This window comes from Maniola hyperantus, chromosome 26 (genome assembly GCF_902806685.2).
Source record: "Maniola hyperantus chromosome 26, iAphHyp1.2, whole genome shotgun sequence".
NCBI lineage: Eukaryota > Metazoa > Arthropoda > Insecta > Lepidoptera > Nymphalidae > Maniola > Maniola hyperantus.
This window is the reverse complement of record NC_048561.1, coordinates 4,929,880-4,957,714: the sequence shown is the minus strand read 5'-3', so window position 1 is coordinate 4,957,714 and position 27,835 is coordinate 4,929,880. Positions and strand designations below refer to the sequence as shown.

At 34.3% G+C, this 27,835-nt stretch overlaps 1 long non-coding RNA gene across 1 annotated transcript; it reads left to right on the top strand.

The window, feature by feature from the left end:
- The first annotated feature begins 18 nt into the window (after window positions 1–18).
- On the top strand, window positions 19–27,835 carry LOC138404260 (uncharacterized). Its single transcript, XR_011238264.1, has 3 exons — window positions 19–1,040; window positions 27,127–27,182; window positions 27,266–27,835. It is a non-coding gene; the product is annotated as an uncharacterized lncRNA (long non-coding RNA).

Below are 27,835 nucleotides of genomic sequence, written 5' to 3'. Positions count from 1 at the left end.
TCCAGGGCCGTAAACAAAATTAAAAAAAAAAATTGGTTATTACAATAATTATTTATTTGTTGTGGCCTTTTATCGTGGTTGTGGCGAAAATCTGTAGAAAAGGAAATCGAAATTTATTGAAATCAGCAGAACAGTGTGAATTGTGATTAATTTCAATGTTCCTGTTTGTGGTTCTTGCTAATATTAATTATTGTAAGTAATTGTCTGTCAGGTTTTAACTCGTTTGGAGTTCAATTCAACAAATTCAATTCAACAATTCAATTTCAAAAACTCGTCTAGTGAATTGGCTAGATCTAGATACCAAAATTGAAAATATATCAATGTCAAAACGACATGGCCAAATTAAGCTCCTCAGGCTCAAATAGCACTAGAATCTAGTCTAGACCGAAGTGTCGAGCAAACCAACCACTCCAACCAGTTCCGTTGACAAAACTGTCGGTAGGCGTATCATGTTTTGAATAATTGCAAATTCACCATTAAGTTTTTGTTAATTTTTAGTTTTAGTTGTTGTTTCCTTTTTGTTGGGTTAAATATGAGTAGGAAAATAAGTAATAGTCGTGCCCGTGAGGTTATTATTAAAGGAGACAATTATTTTGCAAAAGAGGAGGGATTCAAAAATATTACTTCAGTTCTATAACTACAATCTACCTATGTAAAGTTGTTGTTGTCGCACTGATGCAGGTTGGACAAATAGATTTCTCAGATCCTCCACAACAGCACACAAGATGGAGTTATTGCTGTCTTAGGCTGAGATCTATAGAGTGCACTTTGACTTTAGACTTAAGTTTGAGTTAAAACAAGACCGATGTATGTGAGAGGTATACATCTATCTCGTTTTAAGTTTAGGCAAAGTTTTGCGCTCTATAGATCTCACCCTTAGTCTTTCCCAGAAGGAAGCCGTCCTTGCTCTGAGTATGGCGAAGAAGTCAGGGACTCTCGCTGCAGCAAACATACTTATCCAAATCAATTGCTGCAAACAAATAAAAAAAAGTTAATTCAGCATGAACATAGAAAAATACAAGAAAAAAGCTACAAGAAATGTAAGAAACTACAAAATTAAAATGAACTTAAAAATCATCGCTATAAGGGGTACTTAATAATTTTTGACCCATAATTTCTGATCTGACATCACATTTATTCAACTGATGCATGTGTTGTAGTAATAGTCTTGTTTTGGTATATTTGTCATATCCGTCGAATGAACTCGTACCTTCATGGCTTGCCAGCTAGTTGAGTGAAGAGAATAGAGTTGGTAATGAAGTCCAAAAAGTGTACCAAATGTTCAACATTGTCAAATGTAAGAAAAAGTTGAAGATTTGGTACAATCATCTGCCATTTATGGGACAAATGTAGGTACTGCTGGTTTGTATAGGCCTCACTCACACTATGAATATACCACTATAAACCAATATTCAAACCAATTCATCCTCCAAACAGAAGAAAACTAAGCATGGAGTTACCATGCTTTGTGTACGTCTAAGTTTTGTCTTTGAGTAGGTGCTCTTAGTCAAAAATATTGTCAAATCCGTCGAATAAACTTGTTTGTGCCTTCATGACTTGATAGTTTGTTGAGCGAAGAGTTAGTATGACATTCATTATGAAGTCCAAAAATGTACCAAATGTTCAACAGTTGTAAGAAAATCTTGAACATTTGATACTATTTCCTGTCAAGTATTGGACAAATGTAGGTACTGGTTCGTGTAAGTCCTTACTGACACTATAATATTATTCAAACCAATTCATCCTCCAAACAGAAGAAAACTATGCATATGTGTAACCATGCTTTTTGAACGTCCCAGTTTTGCCTTGAGAAGGTGCTGTTTCTTAAAAATATTTGTAAAATCTAAAGTAGGTAGTGAAGTTTGGGAGCTTCGAGTTTATATTTTTTTTAAAAGGCGAAAGATTTAAAACTATACTTAAATAATAATCAAAATAGTAATTATTAGAAATAGACTTATGCTAACGGAGTCGAGTTGGGGACTGCTGGTTATTTTCCACCTTTTGCCATTGTTCAGCGGCGGCTTTGGTGGTCGCGCTACCGAGAATGCCTCGACAGCGTTTCCATTGTCTTAGTGCGCTTGCCGCGTGAACGCGATGGCTTGTTGGTTGGGTTCGTTACATATAACTAGGTACTTATCCAAATCAATTGCTGTAAATAAATAAATAAAAGTTTATTCAGCATCAACACGGAAAAATACAAGAATTAAAAATACAAAACAAGAAGGAAGCTACAAAATTAAATTTAACTTAAAAATCATCCAGTTACTTGTATAAGGTGAACTTAATGATTTTTAACCCATAGTTTTCGATCTGACATCACAGTTATTCAAATGATGCATGTGTGTTGTAGTCGCTAGTCTTGTTTTGTTATCTTTGTTATATCCGTCGAATGAACTCGTGCCTTCATGGCTTGTCAGCTCGTTGAGTGAAGAGAGAGGTGGTAATGAAGTTCAAAAATGTACCAAATGTTCAACGTTGTCGAATGTAAGAAAAAGTTGAATATTTGGTACAATTTTCTGTCATGTATGGGGCAAATGTACTTCTTGTCAAGCCTTATTCAACACTACATTATTCTACCTAATTCATCCTCCAAACAGAAGAAAACTGTGCATGGAGTCACCATGCTTTGTGAATGTCCAAGTTTTGCCTTTAGTAGGTGCTGTTTCTTAAAAATATTGTTAAATCTAAAGTACATATCCAAATCAATTGCTGTAAATAAATAAAAGTTAATTCAGTATCAACATAGAAAAATACAAGGATAAAAAAATACAAAAAATGTAAGAAGCTACAAAATTGAAATTAACTTAAAATTCATCAAGTTATAAGGTGAACTTACCGCGGGACTCAGAGTCGCAAATCGTTACTTAAGAGTTAAAACAAGACAGATTCATGTGAAAGATATAGCTCTGTCTCGTTTTAACTAAACTTAAGTAACGATTAAGCTACTCTGAGTGCCGCGGTTAATGATTTTTGACCTATAGTTTCCGATCTGACATCACTTTTATTCAAATGATGCATGTGTTGTAGTCACTTGTCTTGTTTTTGGTATCTTTGTCATATCTGTCGAACGAACTTGTGCCTTCATGGCTTGCCAGCTTGTTGAGTGAAGAGAATAGATTTGGTAATGAAGTCCAAAAAATGTACCAAATGTTCAACATTGTTAAATGTAAAAAAAAGTTGAAGATTTGATACAATTTTCTATCATGTATGGGACAAATGTACTTCTTGTCAAGCCTTATTCAACACTTCTGGTTTCTACACGGCATCGTACCGGAACGCTTAATCGCTTGGCGGTACGGCTTTGCCGGTAGGGTGGTAACTAGCCACGGCCGAAGCTCTGTGGCTATCGTTCAGTGTTAGACACTGAGTTAGAGAATCACCACACTGAACGTCTCAAGTTTTGCCTTAATTAGTGCTCTTTCTCAAAAATAATTGTTTTATCTAAAGTGCCTATGCAAATCAACTATCACCCTTTTAAATTTTACAATAATCTAAATATATAAAAGGAAAAGGTGATGACTGACTGACTGATCTATCAACGCACAGCCCAAACTACTGGACGGATCGGGGTGAAATTTGGCATGCAGACAGCTATTATGACGCAGGCATCCGCTAAGAAAGAATTTTTGAAAATTCAAGGGAGTGAAATAGGGGTTTAAAATTTGTGTAGTCCACGCGGACGAAGTCGCGAGCATAAGCTAGTTATTGATAAGTACTTAAACTAACCATTCAACCAGCGATGACACCCTGTCTGATGAATCACAAAGTACGCCGGTCAAATATGGAAAGAGGTTCTTGTATAGTGTACATTTATCTATTACTACTAGGGTTGCCAGATGTGTTGAAAAAAAAAAACCGGACCAGTTTTTAATTTTAATATTATTAACATAAAATTAACTTACCTAAAAAGGTAACTTTCTATCTTAACTAAATTTACATTGAATAAGAAAAAAAAACGATCAAAAGAGAAGAGAAAATCATTATTTCCAATAACAGTAGGTAAATCTACTTAAACTTTTTTAATATATTTTGTATTAGATGCCACTGCTTTCAATAAAGATGTATTGTCTGAGATGGCATCTTTGAATTCAGTGCAACTAGCAGATATATTAAAGAAAACGCACAATTCACTCTTCACAGTATTAACGGCGAGACGATTTCTTTCGTCTGTCCATACATTTCCCATGACGCTAAAGATTCGTTCCACAAAAGCATTAGATATGGGAATACTACACACATACTGCACTATTTTCAATAAATTAGGCGCTGCTTCGTTGGTAAAAAACTTGCACCACATATTAATAGAGTTTTCCTTCAAGTGAAGAGAAAACACTTTGAAGTGCAGCCAGTTCTTCATAAATGTTTTCAGGGGGATTTTGCTGCTTCCATGGAGACAATGACCATAACTCAATCAATTGATCCAGCGTAGGAAATCTTCCGCATTCGAGATCTAAACAACTAAATGCCTTATAATTGTTATTTTCAAAAGAATACCACTGTTCTATATATGCTAGTGCTCTTTGGTAAACTATTAGAGCGTTTTTAGTAAATTCTCTTGATTGATTTTCTGAAAGATAGCCTTGTCTTAATGCCATATGAACTTTCATTCCGAAATGTTTGTCACTTATTTTCTTTGCAATACTGTCCCGGAATTTCACCATTATATTGTGCAAATGAAATGCTGCTGTGGTACGTTTTTCTAACAAAAGTAAAATTTCTTGAAAAGAAGCCATAAAATTATGAGTGAAATATAAATATAATTCATTGTAAGTAGGAGTGGTTTCACTTGCAATTTCGTCTACTTGATCAGACAAGATAGCCCAAAGAGCCCTAGGACAATTATCAGAACCTTGTTCTAAGAAGTACCTTTTCAATGGTCCCCACGACAAAAGCATCCTATCAAGAGCTTTAAACAAACTAAGCCATCTTGTAGGAACATGTCGTATAACTTCTCTGTATTCGCTCTCAAAGAAATCAAAGCACGCCTTCAACTCTTCTCGTTTCTTCGCGGAACAAGAAAACTCTGCAAATACTTTCATCACTATATTTCGACATCAACAGGCATTACTTTCAAAGCGATTTTTGCGCAGTTGTGAAATATGTGGTCATTACAGTGAGCAGCTATAATTTCATTATTTTCTTCAGATTTTAGCTTTTGAAAAAACGGAATTATTAACTCCAAAATTTACAGAGGCATTATCTGCTCCATATGCTGTTACTCTACTCCACGACAGTTGTGAATTATTCATGACTTGACATATTGTTCCTTAATAGATCTTGAATCTTCGAATGAGTCTTCATAAAAGTCCAAAATTTTATGACAATACCGTTTCTTGGTGAGAAATATTGAATCGCAACTGGAAAGAACTTTCTGTTTCCTTTATTAGAAGCATCGGTAGCAATGGAAAACGGAACTTCATTCTTTAAATCCTCCTGCACAAGTTCCATCGAATATGGATATAAACTTGGTTTGCGATAGCAGTACATTTAGTGCGTCCTCCTGTCATTTGCTTTACGATATCTGAATCTATAATTATTTTTTTTAAAACTTTAAATGAGCAATCTTGAGCAAGATACGAAATATGGTGCTTGATACCATGATAAACTTCAGTCAATTCGGCAATACTAACTTTTTCACTTTGTGCGCTGCCTTTTCGTGTAAAGAAAGAACTCATTCGCTGAGACATGGCTGCAGCACTTTCTGAATCTTTGTGCTTCTTTGACGCAGCATGATGCGTTAATGCTTTCAAGCCATCATAAGCCACCGTGAACTTATTTTTACACAATTTGCAGTAGCCTTTTGTGTTGTCTTCGTAACATTTATTTAACCACGAAAATCGAGATTCCCAGTCAACATTATAGTGGCAAACCCTTCTTACTTTTTTAGGTGGAGTTTCTTTACTTGTTGATGCTTCCTCGTCTTCCATTTTGATTGACAAAGCCACACACAAACAAGATAACGATGAAACACAGCACAGGAAACAAAATATAATAACAATAATAACACGCTGCAAGCGTCGCTAAAAATACTTTAGGGCGCGACTACTTTCACTTGTAACTATTAAGCGACTGAAGTGAAACAAGTGCGTGGGAGCGGGTCGGGGGTGGCGGGCGGCGCGTCGAACGAAGCGTTCGAGAGTGGTTTAAGCGCCAGGTGAATGAACTACTCGTAATTTTTACTAAAACCGGACAATCTTTTGTCCGGTTTACCAAGATTTTCTTGACTGGACAAGCATAAAGAAAAACGGACTGTCCGGTCGAAAACCGGACATCTGGCAACCCTAATTACTACATATGATCTATAACCGTTATCTTTAACAATTTTACCTTCAGACCATATATTCTTACTTGGATTTTTCTTAAACCATACTTTTTGACCTACAATAAACTTATTTTTATATCTACTAGTTCTATTATAATTTTGTATACTTATTTCTATTTTTAACATTAGTAAATTGTTGTAAAACATTACTATTTAACATAGGTTCTAAGCATTTAGAGCTACTCAACAGTTTTGTTCTTAAATTTCTATTCATTAATAATTCACTTTGAGTTAGGTGTGCTATCACCAGGCTGCAATTACGCCGTGCTCAGTTGTGAGATCGCCGCCGCCAGCCAATGTTATTTGCAGTGAAGCCGGATTGAATGAAAGTCTTCTTGCAATGAGATTCGATTTATTGTGATTACTTTTACAATTTAATTAATTACGACTTTAATTACTTTATATAAAATTGATTTACGGTAAATTATGATTGCGAGAGGTGAAGCGAGTTACTTTATAGCTTCAGCGCGACGCGACTCGTAGAAGGTGATGTACCGGAATCGTCGTTACTCTTGAGGGATGAAATTCATGCATCGCACCTAGAGGATTCGATCCCGGGATTTCGGGATTATCTACAGCTAATCTCGGGATCCCGGGATTGTAATGGTAATGGAAAGTGGTAAAAAAGACAGTAAAACATACTTAAATCAATTTTTTATTTATCTTTTAGTTTTGTAAGGACATATAAACTTAATTTTTAAATCTTCAAAAAGGCGGTTAAACAAAATCACACTTTCTTCTTATAAAATAAACAAACTAGGCACTTCTGTATGAATAATCTATGAAACGAACAATAAACTTCAAAAATCAACTTCTTGACTTATTTAGATTAAAAAAGACTATATGCTAAAGAGATCAATGTTTATAGGTACTCATGTTTTTGAATTTAATCGACCAGAAACATTATAAATTACTTATTTAAACCACGAAAATAAAATCTAAGGAATAACGCATCCAACGTCTCATCTGCAAGCGTACTTCTCAATTTGTTGCACAAAATATATGAAGAGGCTGAAAAATTTGCTTTTAATAATTTCATTGATTATCACCAATAAACAAAAAAAATATCAATACTTACACGACGTGAAGCGGGAATTTTTACACACTTTTACGCATAATCCGGTACCGGTCGTTAACAAAAACAAATGAAATCAGCTGTGTAAACAAGATGGCTGTCAAATCAAGGTAAGTACGTTTCGTTTCACGCAAATTTTTATTGACTTATTTAAAAATGTATCAATCCCGAAAATCCCGGGATTCATTAAATTTGATCCCGAAAATTTCGGTACTAAAATATGACCAGGATCCCTCTAATCGCACCGCTTGGTCGACTCGTGGGAGCGAACTATAGCGTGGGAGCAAACTGCAGTCACATAGGCCAGAACTCCTGGAGAGCTTCTATCTTCACTAATGGATGTGGTTATCAGTGCATTTTGGAGTTTTGGCGCTTTTGCGCCGTCCTGCCGTCGCGCCGATGTACTTAAGATATGACTTCGAGATACGTTCCATATTTGTAATAGTTTCCCAAAAATCTGTTTATCTTATAAAAGCTTTTAAAATGTTTTTTGTTGGATTGCGTTTGTTTATTCCTTCACTAGTTGTGAGGTCTGGTTTCTTGACTTTGGGGAAAAATTAGGACCTGAAACTGGAGAGGCTCGATTCTGTAATAAAGCTAGTCACACATCAGTATTATCTTCATAACATTTTGTAAACATTTTCTTAGCAATCTGTACTCCTCTTTTAGCCATTCCGTTAACCTCAGGGTACCTAGGACTCGTATAAGTGAATTTGCAACTCAAATCAAATCAACCCAATTCCTTGCAAATTGTTTGCACTCTTTAGAATCGAATGGAATTTGATGTGCACTATCAGTTTAGTGAAAAAGCGATTTTCTAGTATTACGTGCTAACAACCCTCTTGAGATTGAGCTGCTTGAGAAAGTGTTTTTGTTGTCCAAGGAAACACTGATGGAACTGCAGTTGTTTTCAAGTAGCTATACTGAGTACAGTACCTACAACCAACCAAAAATTGTTTATAAAACACTGATATTTTGATGAGTTTGGACCTTAATATTTGAATTTAAACAGAATAAGCCTGTATATTTACCAGTGGCGTGCAACTCATAGAAGCATAACCGCACTGCTTACCCTCATTGTAATGAATCAATGCTTATTTTTCATTATAACCTGTTGTAAAATAAGTTCATACCTAAATGCATACCCTGGCTTGAACTCCTGTGCACGCCACTGATATTTACTGATATTTTCATAATCTGTTTCTAAAAAATGAAGTCAACATAACCTAGATTTTTTTTGGCTTAAAGTTTTATTGCTTTTAACCACTTTTTTCTTACTTCCACAACTGTGGGAAATTGGGGGGCACCGATTTCTTTACAAAAAGGCACTTCACATTTCTTTGGCTTCTTGAAAATAAATCAACAAACAAACGATCCTAACAATAGGTTATTTTTTTGGTGAAAGCTACGCTAGCACCAATTTGACAGTTGCCAACCCAATTGTTGTCCAATATGGTCTGTATTTTTAATTTTTTTACTTCTTTTCGGATTATCTACATTCTGTGATGTCTCAAATGGGCCATCATGATCTTATCTTGAGAAGCATCGCTGACTCTGTCTTATTTACCAAAGTAGAATCTTGAAAATTGTCTCTAAACATTAATTTTGCCATTTTTCCTTTAGCTTGACGTACGTCGACCAAATGATTTGGTATGCATGTTTTTTGATTTATTTACAACTGTCCGACGCGCCGCTTTTCTGCTTCGTATGATGAAATAACTTTCCTTCGCACGAGATGTGCAGCAACTTCTACCATTTTCACTGAGTAATCAGCATTATTTCGAGCTCCTGGTTTTTCCTGCTTCGTTTTTTAGCGTTTCCCATTATTTTCACATAGCTGCAATAGAATTAACATTACTCAAATACACTGAAAAAATTACAACAAGTTTCTTTTGTGAATGTTTTTAATGCAAGAGCTTCCCAGTTGATGAAGTCTTCATGTTCCAAAATATTGACTTGGTAGGGTCGAGGACGTTTTCGTGCAGAGTAAATGTAAGGTAGCCATTGCGAGGGGCTCCATACTGTGAGCTTTTAAACTTCCTTTTCAATCGTTGCATGCATGGAATCCACGGGCATGTATGTCCGGGTAGCAAAAAATTTATTTGAATAGTCTCTAAGCTTTTAGATTGCTTGAGGAACTGATTAATAACAGACAAGACTATCCTGTTCTTGTTTTGTCCCACGCAGGAATCACAGTAAAAAATCAAATGTTTCACCTTTCTTTTATCAACTTCTTCAAAGTATTTATATAAACAAGTAGCAATTTCTTGACTGCCTCGTTTCGCATCACACTCTCCCCAAACATAGCAATATCCATTTTGAGTCCCACTTTCGTACAAAGTAAAATTGAATACTGCATATTTTCTGGAATATCCTAGTAGTTATCTCATAAGTCGCGCGACTACTCTTGATAGCTCGTAATATAAAGCCAAGTGTAAACCTATGTTCGATGCCTCACTTAGTAATCTCGACTGTGTACGGATCACCGGACCTTTCTAAGGTATTGAGTAACAGTATACGTTGTGGCTGACGGAATCCCGGCTCCATAAACGGACGGTTACCAGTGTATACTAGTGTAGTTATCAATACTGTACAATCTAACTTGTAGCATATTAAACATACAAATTAGACTGCGGTGTTCGCCAGGGTGGGATTACCTCCCCGGATCTTTTTAATATCTATGTAAATAACCTAATAGAGGAGCTGAGAGACACCAAGATCGGATGCCACATCAATGGTGTATGTGTAAATAGTTTGAGTTATGCGGATGATATGGTGATTCTCAGCCCTTCTATTAAAGGCCTCAGAAAGTTGCTCTCGGTTTGTGAGCATTATGCTTATGCTCATGGGCTGAAATATAATGTTAACAAAACTGAGATGCTTGTATTCAAGGCAGGTAAAGGTCCGGAAAGAATCCCAGAAGTTATTCTAAATGGTAAAGCAGTTCGGGTTGTGCAGAAATTCAGATACCTAGGACACATCCTGACAGAGCATCTAAACCACTTGACTTTTGGGACAGTAGGGTGATATTGGGGCTCCTGCATCACTCTCGCTTCGCTCGATCGATGCAAAAGCCCCAATCACGTTTTATCATGTTTTATAGTTCACCGCGAGGTATCAGGTCAACAAAGTACCTACTTATTAATTATCCTAATAACTCGGGTAAAAACTTTAAGGCCAAGATAATAAATCTTGAATGGTTTTTGTGATATCGTAGAAAGCAAAATTCTATCATTCTCTTGAAACATTTTAAAAACATGAAGGCCATTCAAATTTCATTTAAATATAACCACCACTACTAGATCATTAACGCTTAAATTCGTTTTTATTCTTTTGCAAATTCGTCTGATGGCAATATGCATACAGTCTAATTAATTATTTATTGACTAAATTATAAGACGTTGGTAAAGGAGAGTTTTAATTAATTAAACAAGTATTTTTTAAGTATCAATAACTTTATTGTTTATACACCATCTTTTAAACAGTTACATTTTTCAGGGCACAGATGGTTGGATGATAAACACAGCTATATATGTCGGAATATGAATTGTACAACTTATATAATGTTAACAAGCTAGGACATCCACTATCTTCTAAGTTATGTATATTAGGATTATTTAATATATCTTTTAACCACAACTGCTTTTCAAGGCCTTTGCAATAAATATCATTATGTTTTAGAATATGTATTAGGTGGTATTTATAGTTCTCGTAAGGTATGATTCCCTCGCTCCATAATATTTTTCTATTCCTTTCAATCCAATTAACCTGTTTCTTTTCTATGTCTGTTAGCCATTCATAGGGATATGGTGGTTTGATTAACAAAACTTGAACTCGATCATTGTACGCTATAGCAATCTCTTTGGGTAGAAAATAATTCTGCTCATTTTTAAAACCTTGAACATCGACAATAATTTTCATGATAGTTTTCGGACTATGTTACTCAGCGGTCTGTACTCTACAAGACGATCGTTTATAATTAAACAGTAAGCGCTGGTATTGCTGGGAATATCCTGAGATGTTTCAATTTCTAGGCGTACATCAACTGGACCAGTTTTTAAATTTTCATTTTGCCTAGAACAGTCTATGACAAATAACGGTGTCTTTTCCTTAAATGTATGCAGATCAAGCAACGGATCGATAGGAAGGTTATAAAACGACTGACGAAACTTTGTGTACATATCATATAATATACTGTATTTATTTTCGTCAAACTTGAGATTTAGTGCATCGTAGGGATAATAGTGTGAATTCAAGAATAGTGTAACATTGGTCAGTGTACAATGATCGAATATTGTACTGTCTTTTATTTTAATGTTTTTTCTATTAGTCTGCAAACCAAATATAACATATCGAGGTTTTTCTAATTGAGAGGCTGTCTTTACCGCCCATGAATGTTTTGTAGTTTTTGGTAGTAATGGATATTCATATAAATCCCAATTTCTAAACGCTATTTGTATAGGATTATCTTTCTCTAATTTCCTTAGAAGCATTAATCTTTGCTGGTCTGAAACTTTAATATGAGGCACTCGCCATTGAATTCTCTGTATGTTGATGTCTACAATATCATCGTTACCCATGATAACACTATTTAAATTTGTACTACCTCTGTTAAGTATAAGTTCATGTTTACAGTTAATTATTATTTTATTGTAATCTTCGGCGAAACCTAAAATCTTATTCAGGGGCATCAACGCGCTAAAGTTTCCATTTTGATTTTTAAATCCTTCTATATTCCAGCCCCACACAGCAGCTGCTTTACTCTCTCCACTATTCATTGAAATGTAAGATTTTATTGTTGTAGTTATTCCAGCATTTCTAACACGATCAATTTCAACGCCATTTATTTCATATCGGATATCTTGGAAAAGAAATGCGAAAGCATTATTACTGAAATCAACGCTTTTTTTTTGAACTTTGCCTGCTTGATCTTTATGAGTTACTGTAACATTTCCTTCAATGTAAATAGAACTAGCTGATGGTAGCACATAAATATCTTGCTGGTGAATGGGTATCCGGATTTCATCATTTTCATTGAAACTATTATTGTATGGATTGTACGTATGGATTTCATAACTCTCGATAGAGTTATCAAATTCAGGCAAATTATTGATTTGAAGAAGACTCATATTTTAAATCCAAGTGCCTCAAGAAATTTTTTATTACTTTGATTAATTTTTTTATGTACCCTAACACGTCTAGCTTGTTTTACACTTTTCTTGGTAATAACTTTTTTGACTCTCGGGCTATGTTCTTTATAACAATTACTTGTCGTGAAAACGATCATTTTGATTTTTTCAAATGATTTTTTCAAATGTAGGCACAAAACAATAGTTTCACCTCTAAAAATTTATATGGTTGCCTTCTAAATCCAAAATTTTTATGGTTATTGATGAAATTATCTTTTGTTTTACAGGAAAATATATAACGTTACAAGGGGTTTCTATAAATCTATGACTAGGTGGAACGTTTGGCACAAACTCATAAATAATATGAGTGGGAGAACCGTTAGTGTACGATCCCTGCACGAGATTACATTCGATCCTTATGACAGGCACCGGTAGAATGTTTACTGGTACTGTCGATTCATGCCATTTATTTGCTTTTAACTTTCCTTTCGGAAAACCTAACATAGGACCAATACTATTTTCTAAATCAAAATTTATAGTTTCACTACAGAACAAAGAACATGTCATAGTGCTGATGTTAGGTTTTATTTTTAATTCACAATTTTCAACTCTCTCTTTTAGATAGTCATACAAATCTTGTAAATCGTAAGAACCTGGTGGAACATCAATTCTTTTTTTTTCTTCTCCATATCCAAATATATTATTATTATAGTCCACATTTGGAATTGAATTAAATGCCGAAAAATATATTAAACCACACTCATATTCATCTTCCAAAATAAGAGGGGGGGCGTAATTAGATTCTATGATAGATTCATTTCCTACAATAGTTAGGGTAACAGACATGATGATTGACTGAACTTATATTTTACTGTGCAAACTATTTATTTCTTAGTTTTGTTCCAAAAATTAATAAGAAACCTGATACAAAGATGACCACAGATAAAAGAGTTGCGTCCTTGAAAATTATCATAGTTATAAGTAATATTCGATCCTACATACTTTACAAATTCTTTTGGTGGTTTTAAATTACCATAACTATCAAAGTATTCAATATAATTATTTAACTTTGCATAGGCTACCCAATGCGTTCCAGGATTTTGAGACGTATCTAAGTTGATGATACCACACTCTTTTTTAAACGGATACTTAGGTAATTCATCCCTCATGAATACACCTCTGAAATAGGGAATGTCTCTTGAAATCTTTAAAATATCAATGTTGGATAGAGCACGATTAGGTAGCCTTCGAATCAGTTTTTTTTCCTTCGCTGTGTATATTCCCAAACCATCTCCATAGGGTTTTATAAGTAATCCTTTTCCAATAACCAATGTTTCCATTTTTTCATTATGTCTTTTTAGTTCTTGAAACTTTTTTTTCATTAAATTGATAGCATTGACTGCTTTTACTATAGTAGCAGCACCACCTGCTAAGCTACCAGCGGCAGATAATCCTGCGAAAATTGGAACTAATGGCAATACACCACCAGTTTTTGGTATGGGTATAATACGCGGTATATTTACAGGTGATCTTTCAGCTAACTCCTTAGCAGCGGCAACAGCTAATTCGATAGCAGCTTTTTTGCATTTTGGTTTTAATTTGTGGATATGTTTTTTTGTGCGAGATACAATATCTTTAAAGTTTTTCTTCAAACCGACAGCTGATTTATTTTTCTTTGAATAATTATATTTGCTTCTCAAAGTCATTTTATGCAAAGGTGATTTCTGTTTATCCATATTTAATAATAGGAGAACTCTGTCTCTGATCGTAGACAATTAGAGACTGAATAATGCTGCTGTAATCTGTGCTTATAAAACACTTTGCTTATCTATCCAGCTATTTTCACTAAGCGGGAGACCCAACCATTTAACATATAAATGATTTCCTTTTCTTTTTAAAACTTTTTCAATAAGATATATGTCAGGATGATGTGTTTTTTGTAATTCTTCAGTGTAGAAAGCTCCTAATATAGGACACTGTCTAGCATCTTTTAAAAGATAGGTAATAGGATGTGTATTTTGTATCTGAGCTATACGAAAAATTTCAGTAGACCAATTAGGAGTATATCCTTTTTCAAAAGTTCCTTTGTATTTGCTAATTCTAACATAATCCCCTACTTTAAATTTCGTATATTTTTGAATTGGCGCTGATATTTGAATTGATCTATATCTTTTAAGTATTATATTTTTATTCTCTTCATTAACTTTGTCTGGAGCCATACCACTTGTTCTGTGAAATGTGGAATTATATCTTCTCATTATATGATCGAGGGTTCCATCATTCCATTTATAACTTCCTTGTAAGCTAAATTGCTTATAAAGTTTTGATTTTAGCGTCCTTATAAATCTTTCTACTATTGAAGCCTTTTTAGTAGTATATGTAGAATAATGATGAATGTTATATTGCCGTAATGTATTTTTAAAATAAATGTTATAAAATTCTTTTCCTAAATCAGTTTGTAGATTTTTAGGAACACGACCCTTTTCTAGTATTTTTCTGAAAGCGTCAGTTACAGTTTCTTGATTTTTATGTTTAAGAGGATATGCCCAAGCATATTTAGAGAAAGCATCAATTACTGTTAAAATATATCTATATTGTGAATTTTCTTTTGAAAATGATTGCATATCAACTAAATCAGCCTGCCATACATCATCAATGTCTTTCAGTATAACATGTCGTCGGGGAAAATTCTTTCTCACATTTTTGTGGATTTCATTTACAACACTATCTTTGCTCATTTTTTTAATTTACGACTAACCACGTCTATACTTTTTTTAAGACTACTTATTTCTGAATTTAACTGCATCAATGTTTGCTCGACTGTTTTCAATCTTGTTATGATCCCATCATTGATTTTGTCAACATATAATTTAGTAGCACAATCGTTTGGGTCTATAGGCATACCAATATGTAATATTATGGGGTGTCAATGGTTCAGGGATCTAGCACTTCCCTCTTCCCTGCTTTGTATGCCGCATACCTCATACTTGATTTTATGATGGTAGTTAAGAAAGTCAGGAGGATACCAGCACCTAAACTGACTTTGAGACTGGTGAAGAACTCAGGACTCTGGATACCTAAGGACAGCTTTTCAGTTAGCTTTTCCTCAGACCTGAATGATACTATACCCATTGAAAAGATGCTCCCCCTAAATTCATACTGTATGGGAATGGTGATGGTTGAGTTTGATCCGGGTAAAATTATCGAACAGCCGCTGACCCTGCTAAGTAGCTGTAATTTCTGAGGCTTAGAAGAACATTCTATCTCTGGCAGATAAAATGAGCAGTTGCTTTCAAATTATGGGGTGTCAATGGTTCAGGGATCTAGCACTTCCCTCTTCCCTGCTTTGTATGCCGCATACCTCATACTTGATTTTATGATGGTAGTTAAGAAAGTCAGGAGGATACCAGCACCTAAACTGACTTTGAGACTGGTGAAGAACTCAGGACTCTGGATACCTAAGGACAGCTTTTCAGTTAGCTTTTCCTCAGACCTGAATGATACTATACCCATTGAAAAGATGCTCCCCCTAAATTCATACTGTATGGGAATGGTGATGGTTGAGTTTGATCCGGGTAAAATTATCGAACAGCCGCTGACCCTGCTAAGTAGCTGTAATTTCTGAGGCTTAGAAGAACATTCTATCTCTGGCAGATAAAATGAGCAGTTGCTTTCAAATTATGGGGTGTCAATGGTTCAGGGATCTAGCACTTCCCTCTTCCCTGCTTTGTATGCCGCATACCTCATACTTGATTTTATGATGGTAGTTAAGAAAGTCAGGAGGATACCAGCACCTAAACTGACTTTGAGACTGGTGAAGAACTCAGGACTCTGGATACCTAAGGACAGCTTTTCAGTTAGCTTTTCCTCAGACCTGAATGATACTATACCCATTGAAAAGATGCTCCCCCTAAATTCATACTGTATGGGAATGGTGATGGTTGAGTTTGATCCGGGTAAAATTATCGAACAGCCGCTGACCCTGCTAAGTAGCTGTAATTTCTGAGGCTTAGAAGAACATTCTATCTCTGGCAGATAAAATGAGCAGTTGCTTTCAAATTTCATGGTTCCGGTGACCATGACATCTATTGGTGTAACTACAACAAATGGCTCCTCATCACATCCGGTGCATCCGTACGTATAATCAACTCGGATGGAACACGATGCTGACTCCACTATTAATGTGGGTGGGTCAGGCACTCTAAACATAATTGATGCAGTTCCTCTTTCAATGGTCTTCAAAGTTACCATCTCTTTTCCAACATTTTGTGGGAAAACCCTCTTCATCATGTTCGGTTTCAAACTATGGTAATATCCTGGCTCTGAGGTTGTACATATGACCCTAGACCCATCTGGTTTACATTGGACAGCCCACTTAGGATAGACAGATTCTTCATCTTTGAATCCTACTTGCATGTCTCCAAGTAATCCAGGAACTGGGCTGTTTAAATTGCATGCTCCAACAGCATAAAATGATCCCTGGTGTAGTCTAATGAATTTTGAATCTTCCACAGAGTTGACCATGTAATTTAACAAATGTAATGGCAGAGGACTAATCACTTGAGGTGTTGATGGGGATAGTTCAAAATTCAAAATATTGCCTGTTTTCGATGTGTATTCTACATTCAAAATAGTCATCGTGTTTGTTTTCACCATTATGCCATCACAGGTGTTATAATCAGGAACCACTGCCCATTTATACCATATACATATTTGTTCATGTGTACAATGGCTCGGTAAACCATTCGGAACCATTGTGCAGTCAAATTGCTCATTAGGATTCTCCACACCACTACCGATGAGCTCCTTCTTTTTGTACCCGTAATGACATGTAGATTCATCCCAGCATTCTCCAGCCCAAGCGCAGTTGTACATGCTTGTGGTGCTGATGTTAAAAGAACAAGCTCGGTACAAAGGAGTGTATTCCGTGATCCTGTTGATGCTAGTCAATTTGATTGATTCTTGAGCCCCGTCTTGGTACTTTAAACAAATGGACCCCCCTGTGTGGATTGCAAACACACCAGTGTTGGCTGATATGATAGTGTGATTGTAAGAGATTAAGCCAGTTGAGCTCATCATCAGCACATCGTCACATGCTCTAGCTTGGCCATTTGTTAAGAGTAATGCTGTTAGAATCATAGATGGGGTCGGGGAGCATCTGCCAGACTTAGATTCAGACCTCCTTCCCTGGGTACTAATCTCGGAGTCCACATCAGGTTTAGGACTGCTCTGTCTTAATAGCTCCATCTCAATTAATGGTTTGATCTTTTCTATTCTTTTTGCTGCCCGCATCTCCTTCTTACGCTTGAGATACATAATTGCCTGGTGGGCAAAGTGATATCTGGAATCTAACCATAAGAAGAATGGTATGGCTGCCACGCAGGCGGAGATGGTGATCAAGACAGAGAGGGCTATGGGCACAAGCAAGGACCTGCATTTGAGCACCCCTTCATTGTGCGCACAAATTGTACAATCATCACAGGTCCCAAAAGCTGAAACCAAATCAATGACGCAAGTGGGGCACTTAACATGGTGTTATATTTTGTTTTCAGATTTACGGCGTGAGTTTAAAAACCTAGAGGCGTCTTGTTATAGTGCGTATATTGCGCGCGCTGAAGCTAATATATTAACTGCTAATTCTAAATGCTTTTGGTCGTTTGTACAGTCGAAACAAAACATTAATAGCATACCGGATAGCTTGTACCTGGACGATGAGATTGCCCAAGAAGGGCAACGAATAGCTGATCTATTCAATAAGTTTTTTGAATCAGTTTTTCAAAAACCATCATACTCAACGTTGAACATTGACGTACTTGTACCTCCACAAGCTCTCATTGGACATGTAGACTTTAATTATAAAACGGTTGAAAAATACTTGTCAGCTTTAAATACGACCAAAGGCAGTGGCCCCGACGGCTTGCATCCCATACTTCTTAAAAGATGTAGCAAGCAATTAGCCATTCCTTTAACTCTTTTGTTCCGATTGTCACTGAGCTCGGGGTGTTTTACCAAAAACGTGGAAACGTTCAATTGTTGTACCTATCCACAAAAATGGAGATAAACACAACATACGTAATTACCGGGGTATTTCCAAGCTATCAGTTATTCCTAAACTTTTCGAAAAGATTATTTACGATTCACTATTCCCTGCAGTACGGCCACTTTTAACACCATCACAACATGGGTTTATAAACAAAAGGTCTACAGAAACTAATCTTTGCGAATTACTTGACGTGACTTTGGATTCAATGGACAAAGGTTTTCAGGTTGACGCCGTGTATACCGATTACTCTAAAGCATTTGATAAAATTTCACACGAGATATTAATAATGAAGCTAGTAGCGATTGGTATACACGGTGACCTCTTTAGATGGCTCACATCGTATTTATGGGTGCGAACCCAGGCGGTTGCTATTAAGGGTTTCACAACTACATTTGTCCCCATCACTTCCGGTGTACCTCAGGGCTCGCACCTTGGGCCATTGCTCTTTAATATCTTTATAAATGACGTCGTAAAATATGTTAAATATTCTAATATACTATTATATGCTGACGACACCAAAATTTTTAAAGTTATTAGAACGGTAAAAGACTGCCAAGACCTGCAGGAAGATTTAGATCGGATTAGTCAATATTGTACAAATAATGGTTTAGAGATGAATGTAGATAAATGTTGCACTTATTACCTTTACAAGGAAAAAGAATTGGATTTACCATAATTATTACTTATTTGAAAAACTGGTACGCAGAGTCAATGAGGTGCGAGACCTAGGGGTTCAGCTGGATAGTCGACTATTATTTGATTCACATTTAACTAAAATTAGAAATAGAGCGTATAAGATGTTAGGATTTATTCTCCGTCAGTCAGTTGATTTCAAAAATCCAAATACCCTCGTCTTGCTTTTTAATTCATTTGTAAGATCTCATTTAGAACATGCTTCTACTGCGTGGAATCCACAGTACGCTGTTTATGTCAATATGCTAGAATCCATTCAACGTAAATTTTTAAAATGTTTAAGTAAGAGATTTAATTCCTTTAGTATCACTGAATTAATCTCTTTAGAGCTCAGGAGGGAACACAAGGATCAAATCTTCTTGTATAAAATTGTAAATGGTCTTATTGACTCCCCTTATTTACTAAGTAAAATAATGTACTCTGTACCGCGATTGTCCAGACGGAATGTAAAAACCTTTAGTCTTCCACATATTAACACGAACTATGGCCATAATAGATTTTTAGTGAGGACATGCGATATATACAATAAGAAATATGTACAATTAGATCATTTTCAACACAAATTTGGTAAATTTTTAGCTGAAATAAAAAAGTTTAAATAATTATATGTAGGTTTAGCACGATTAGAATTATATACTTTATTTGTAACCACTTTATAACAAACTAACATATTATAATTTAATTTAATGTAATTACTAACCTAACTAACTCCCGCACAAAATTAAATAGATATAATGTAAATGAGTGAACACTTAATAGGCATATGTACAAACTAGAAATAAGTAGCTAAGTAAAAATGTAAAAGCTGTTTGTGTTCCATAATAAAAAAAAAAAAAAAAAAAAAATGTTTAATGATTTTATGTTGAGCATCAAATATATTTTCTAAGGCAGAATAATCCATTTTTAATTTTTTGTGCTCATGATGGCCAAACTTGTTGACATTCATGTTCGACAGTATTTATAGAACTAGGCTAGATATTAAATCATTCATAATTTTATATACTTTATTTTATAATACCAGCTTCTTTAAGTTCTTCGATTATTGATATGATCTCATTATCATGACTAGTGTTGCCAGCATCTTTAGAAGCAATTAAAATTTTCAATCTATCTACCAACTCATTAGGATCATCCCAATAAATGAAATCTGTATGTTTTTTGTACTTTTTCAAAGTTGGCATAAAACCACCTTGTTTTGTTACTTTGTGGTTTAATTCAGTATCAGCAAACAATGGTTTCACAATTTTAGTATATTTGACTCCTTTATCGCCTTTTATCTGATTTAAAGGATTGTAATCTCTCTTGTGCACATTAGTGTTACATAAAATATCTTTATAAACTAATTTATCTTGTTCAGATATTACCTCTAAATCCGGCTTACTTTGGAATAACAATTCTGCTAATCCTGGGGTTACTTCATAGCTTCTACTTCCTATTTTAGCTATCATATTTTTATTAGTATCAGCACCATCTAAAAACGTGATTTTTGAATTTCCAATCATCAATATGCTGTTTTCATTACGTACACCAAATGGTACATTTAAATTTTTGCACGCATTTTCTGGCATTGGCGATGGAGTACGAATTTCTTCAACCTTTTCAGAATTTTCGCATGAAATTTTTAATTTAGGTGTCAGGTAATTTTTGTCCTTTTTTTCATCATACTTTTCCGCATCGATATTACCAGAAGAAGAAAATGAATCATTTCTATCATAAAGAGTTTTAATTTTTGCGGATGTTGTTTTATGACTATTTTCTTCGTTTTTGTGCCTTACTAATGATTCTAATGGATCAGTTATACATCTAAAAAGTTTGCGTCTCTTTAGTTCCATATCTTCCTCATCTTCTCGCATTTGTTTTGCTTTTTTCTTAATAGCTTCAATTGATTTAATTAATTGATTCTTTACGCTTGCTTCCATACTAACTAAAAATGGTTATCTTGTCAGATGCTAAATTTCAACTGAATAAATTTGCGCATTGTACGTTGTATATAATAATTTATTAGTCAAATTCAACAAATATGTCGAATGCTTTTCTATACCGACCTTTGTTTAACTCACAATCCTTGTTTATTAACAAAAAACTATACGGATCTTTCCAAATATTTGAACATAATTGTTTAAAGTCATGCCTGAAGTGCGATTGCGTAAGTTTTAACCATCATGGCAAATCTAAGCGATTGGTCATAAATGGTAATACCGAATTCGAATTGCGTAAATTGTATCATCATATGAAGACCTACTGGTGACCGGTGACTTAAAAATTTTTCATTAGAATCGCGTTTTATTATACAAATAGCATTAGTGAAAGTCAATATTTTTTGTTTTTAAGAATTATGTCGGACACAAAAACAATGCAACTTAAAAGTTAACTTATTAATTTCATCATAAAAATTACCTTTCATACTTAAAACATTGAATTCTAACGTTATTATTATATAATGCATTTGCAATAACTAAACGCTTTGAACGAATGAATAGTCGAGTTTACTGCTATTCGACAATAGGTGGCGTTAGTGGACTTATTTTTTCCTATGTTTTTCCTCTTAGATTATGCTTTTTCCTGTAAGTCTACGTTTCAAGTGTCAATTAAGTGACAAGTGACAGTGGTGTCAATGTCAGTAATGACAAATTACGAATTTTACGAGAACAAATTACAATAACAAATTAGACAAAATTCTCAGTTCGATATCTATTCCATAATTTCCATACGTTAATAAAATTAAGAAGTCTCCGGCAGAGAAATGCCTATAAGCACTCTGGCCTACTAGAAGCCAACGAGGGGAACGTGGGGGCACAAAGTTATGAGAAGCAACGCCTTGAAATTGCTTGGATATCAAATGGAGATTGCAGAACAGGCACTGAAGAAGTTGTAAAGGCATTATCCTTAACCCTAGAACTACTTGGTTTACTATGAACAGCCCAGAGTGTTATCGGAGCCTCAATAGCTCAACGGTTCGAGGAGCGGACTGAAATCCGAAAGGTCGCCGGTTCAAACCCCACCCATTGCACTATTGTCGTACCTACTCCTAGCACAAGCTTTACGCTTAGTTGGAAAGAAAAGGGGATTATTAGTCACCATAATAAACTTGCTAACATTCTTTATAAAAATAAATCAAAAATCAAATGTTAAGTTTTCTCACATTAAGACTTTTTGAGTTATTTATAGCATATAAGTAGGCAAATAATTTATTATTTACTATGTGTTCATAATTAGTAATCTTTGATCAAGAGCGGTGATAGTGTAGTGGTTAAGATGTCTGCCTCCAATGTGATAAACCAGTGATGAGTTGATGATGATGAGTTGTGTGCCGTGTTAAAATTGACTGTGATTCACATTCAACATTTTAGCATATTATAAGTAGGTAAAATTTTCCTATATTTATCATAAGTAAACAGATAAACCCAACTAAAACCCAAAGAAATACCTAATAATACCAAACGGGTGGGGCTGAGTAGCTAGTAGGTTCCTAATCATCTGTCGCTTATCCTATATTTTTATTATTTGTAATAGTTGTAGACAATAAAGATGTTTAATATCGTAATTTACATACTTTTTATTTTATGAACAGAATTTTCTCCTCTTTCATTTGATATCCTACTTACCTACTCATTACCATAGCAAAAAAATTTTCAGAGACCTACTATTTAGGGTTCCAAAAGAAAAAAACCGGCCAAGTTCGAGTCAGGCTCGCGCACCGAGGGTTTTGTACTAGTATTTTTTCGACATTTTGCACGATAAATGAAAAACTGATGCATAAAAATCTGTTTTAGAATGCACCAGTGAAGCCCTTTCATATGATACCCCACTTGATATAGTTATCTTACTTTGAAAATTGTTAACACTAATTACCTATTTGTTCATGACCACAATTTTTTTGTGTGATGTAACCACAAATTCACGGTTTTCAGATTGTTCCCCTTATGTTTGCTATAAGACCTATCTACCTGCCAAATTTTATGATTCTAGGTCAACGGGAAGTACCCTGTAAGTTTCTTGACAGACAGACAACAAAGTAATCCTATAAGGATTCTGTTTTTCCTTTTGAGGTACAGAACCTTAAAAAGGAACCCTTACAGGATCACTTCATTGTATGTCTGTTGTGTCTATCAAGAAAAGGGAATCAAAACCTACAGGGTACTTCCCGTTGACCTAGAATCATAACCACAAATTTCATGGTTTCTGGATTTTTTCCTTTACTTGTAGTATAAGACCTACCTACCTGCCAAATTTCATGATTTTAGGTCAACGGGAAGTACCCTATACTTAGGTTTTCTTGGCAGACATGACTATTCTATCCTAATTTTTCTTATTTTCATCAATACGTACCTACCTACTATAATATAAGACCAATATTTTAGCGTTTAGTTAGTACAGCCGGGACAGATAGTATTTATAATAAGACCAATACTTTGAACTCTGTAGAGATACGTGTAGATCTCTGCCTTGGCTGCAAGTATGGGTGTGAGTTCGTCGACAAGTTGCTGGAACAGTGGCAAAGATAGCCTGTAATTGTCCACAAATTCCCCTTCTGGGATGTGGCAGGGGCTTTCGGCAGCTGGGAACTCCTCATTCCCATTCTCAGCATGTATGGGTGAGCTATTTTCACAATTACAATTAGGTAGGTACTTAACAAGATAAAGTAAAAAGTTAAACAGCTAGGTACCTACTCTTAAGAAATAGGTAAGTAGATAGGTACCTAAATATAGCTACCCTGGGGTCTAATCAACTAAGTAAAACTCTCTCCAATGTATGAAATGAATAGATTTAATTGCAAAAAACACTCACCAAATATTTACACGGTTTAAACCTATGATGAAACAGAAAACTTACTTACTAAAACATAGCAATTAATTAAATAAAACTGTAACTAGGTTCCTACCTAACTGATTAAACTGGCATGGCCAAATAAACAGAATTAATTGCATAGGTACCTACTTAATATTGTACTAACGAATCGATTGAGACCACATTTATCAAAATCGGCTCAGTAGTTTAGGAACATAAGTACTTAAATACAAACATCTAGGTACAAAGACTGCTAAAATCATATCCTTACCTTTTTGCTTTGCCGTAATAATAATAATATTAAAGCCCTTTATTTACTGAACTTAAAAATACTTAATAGAGTTTTAATAAGTACCCTAGGTATCGTTCCTACCTACCTAGGTAGTAGATAGGTATAACTAGTACAGTACATTCATTAATAACATAAATAAAAAATGCTTTATCATTATTATTGGTAGGTACTTAATAACATTGCCCTTGAAACCTGTTACATTACTATTTCCTAAATATTTTAACATAAATGTACCTACCTACTTTTACTTATTAGTAAGTATATTTTTGCTATTATATGTAGTAATAATGCATACTTCTTTTTCTCGTTTATTTTATCTTCAGTATTTCTATATAAAAAATATAAGTACCTATTAGGTAGCTACTTTCCTTTAAGTATAACATTCTAGAATTTTAGTCTTTGACAATGTTTTTTCTTAAATGATAGTAGATAGTTGGGTAGGTCCTTATAACATTCTATTAAATAATAAAAGATGTAAGTAGCTATTTTCATTCTTTTTGACTGGAATATGGAAACCAAGGTAAATTAAATTGTTGAATAAATGATCAAATTAAAAGTTGTAAATAATATTCATTCTTATGTAGGTACTTGTCTAGTGTAGTGTAGAATGCAAATAAACAATTCATTTTTACTAACTTATATTATTGATATTGTATCCAAGGAAGTAGGTTCTTTTAATAATAAAAATGTAGGTATGTAAGGTTGTGTCTGCCAATCCGCAGTTGGCCAGCGTAGTGGACTATGGCCAGACTCTTCTCATACTGAGAGGAAACCTGTGCTCCGTGGTGAGCCGGCTATGAGTTGATCATGATGATGTTTTAAGTAGGTAGTTAGGTATAGTCTATACAAAATGACTCCTCACGCACCATTTTAACTCTATGAGTCAACTTTCACCTCAAAGTGTGGTACCTTTGACATGAAATTTGACACATAAAGTTAAAATGGCGCGTAAGGAGTTAAATTTTATACCATTAAACCATTTAATGTTTATAATAAAGTAAGCTATTTTACATAACATAAAATACTACATTAAATAAACAAACAAAAATTTAATTACCTACAAAACTCAGGTACCTATTAGATTTGAGTAGGTAGGTACATACATAAGTACCTACAACATAATTATACCTAAGCCAATTTAAACTTAAAACAATCTGTCTGTAATCAGTCGAGTTCTTTTCTAAGGTATTCAGTGAACAAATTACTTAAATGCTAATTTGTTTCCAGTAGATACCTAGGTAGATACCGTTTAGCTGTGCAGTACACCCTAGGCCCTAGGGTGTGAGGCCTCCTTCAGGTGTTTTCTGTGTCCATTTAACATACGGTACCTACCTAGTCAATCAAAACACCTATGAACTGTATTTACACTGAAGGTTATTGGTCTAACCTCTCAGGGTGACCAGCCGGATTGAGAGGCGTCGATACCTAGTGGTTTTCTAGCATCTAGCATCACTAAATTATTATCACTAGTTGTAGTTTAGCTAGGTACTTAGGTATGCAATGAATTATTAAGTACCTTTTATTGCAATAATAACGTCAATTTTTGTTTAAAACACTTTTTGATAAAGAGCTGTGTTAATTTGTGCACTGTTGAGCCTTCGGCTTTGCCGTAGTCGAGTAAAAAGGTACAAAATTTACCGCGGTGAAGTAGGAATTGGCTTAAAAAAGTTAGATAATTATATTTAAAACCTATATTAAGACCATTGTCATAGGTCTCGAGTCACAGTTATTATTTGACATAAGCAATGGCCTCAAAATAGTTACACAATCGAAATTAGCTGTCAAATCTTATCAAATCATTCACTCAATGGTCTAAAAACCAATCTCATAACCATGTAATGACTAAACAATCATGAACACCTTACACAATTCGAAATTGTCGTTTGACAACTGAAATCGTCTGTTTACGCCATGAAATGAATACCATTTCCATGGTAATTTTTTACACAATCGCACCTCAGGTCATATCAGAGTTAACATGTTCTTGATATATGTGTTTTAAGTTGATATCATCTTGTTTAAATATAATTAAAAGATTAACATTATCTCGTATTAATTGTTTAGGAATTTTTGAATATGTCTGAGACAGATAAAAACAGTCAACTTGCTTATGTCTACCCATCGAAAAATAATTTCGAATGTTTACTTGATTTTCACATGTCACATCGTCAAAAATGAAAATAGAGTTTTTCATGATATCATTGGGTGAAATAATATCTTCATCATTTTTAAGTATAATAAGTTTTACATCTGGGATATTTTGAAATACATTATATAAAAAACAATATTTTGATTGAAAAGTAGTTTTAGAGTAAATATAGACATTTTCGAACCTCAGACCGTTTTCATGTAATAATAAATTAATCATAACATTTGTTTTGCCGCAATTGGAGGGCCCACAAATTATAGAGCGAATTGTGTTTGGTAGGAGTTTACTATGTCTGATAAAACATGCTGATGGTATTACAGTATCTATATAATTTATATCCAAAGACTCGGCTTGTTTGATCAACTTCATTGTTATTTGTGATATACTTTTTAGATTACTCATTATTAAATACTGCAATCATGTTCCAACTTGTCTATCTTGTTTGGAATTTTTGTATAAAACTTGTTAAATAGAATTAAAACCCTAGGCATCTTACTCTTATGTATTAAATTCAAATGGCTTCAGCATTGTTACTTGTATGCCATATAAAATTATTTTGAAACTTGATTCCTTAAAGATGATCATATTATATTTTCACATAATAATTTAAATACAAATTAAATATTCATTCTCAGATCATCTCTCACAAGGAGCACATCGAATTTTCCTAAAAATTATTTTTGTCTTTCTGGTAAGTAAATTATTTTTCTTACATAACGATTATATTTAAAAAAATGTTTTTCACAGAAATTCAAAATTTTGTTTTTGTTTCAGAATAATGGCAAACTTTTATTGTTTTGATGAAAACGATCGAAACTCGTGTGAAAGCATTGATCCATTTTCTCTAAATTGTGCTCAAGACGTAAATAGTATACTGGAAAAAGAAGAACAAGAGAGGTTGAGATTTATAAGTGAGCAAAAGAAAACAGAGTCACATCGAGATACTAAGAAGATAAAGAGTAAACTATCTTTGAAAAGAAAGCTTCCAAAAGTAGACCAGCAAAAAACAATGTCAGATTCGTCTTTTTTTATTCGAAAAAGCAGGATGAAGCCACATCATATAATCAAAATTGAAATTCTTGAAATAAATAACAGTGATAAGGAAAATAGTGTGAATAATCAATTAAGCGTACAGTACGTAGTGACAGACAATTACGATAGCATGATGTGTGCAACGGAAGAATTAATTAATAAGATTATTCAGAAGTTAAGTGAGCCGGAATCATTGTAAGTGAGCGGAATAGATTTTAGTTGCATTATTAAATTAATCATTACTATAGGTACTAAGGAACTATTATTGTATAAATAATTGTTTTGATGATATAATAAATGATTTAAAAATTA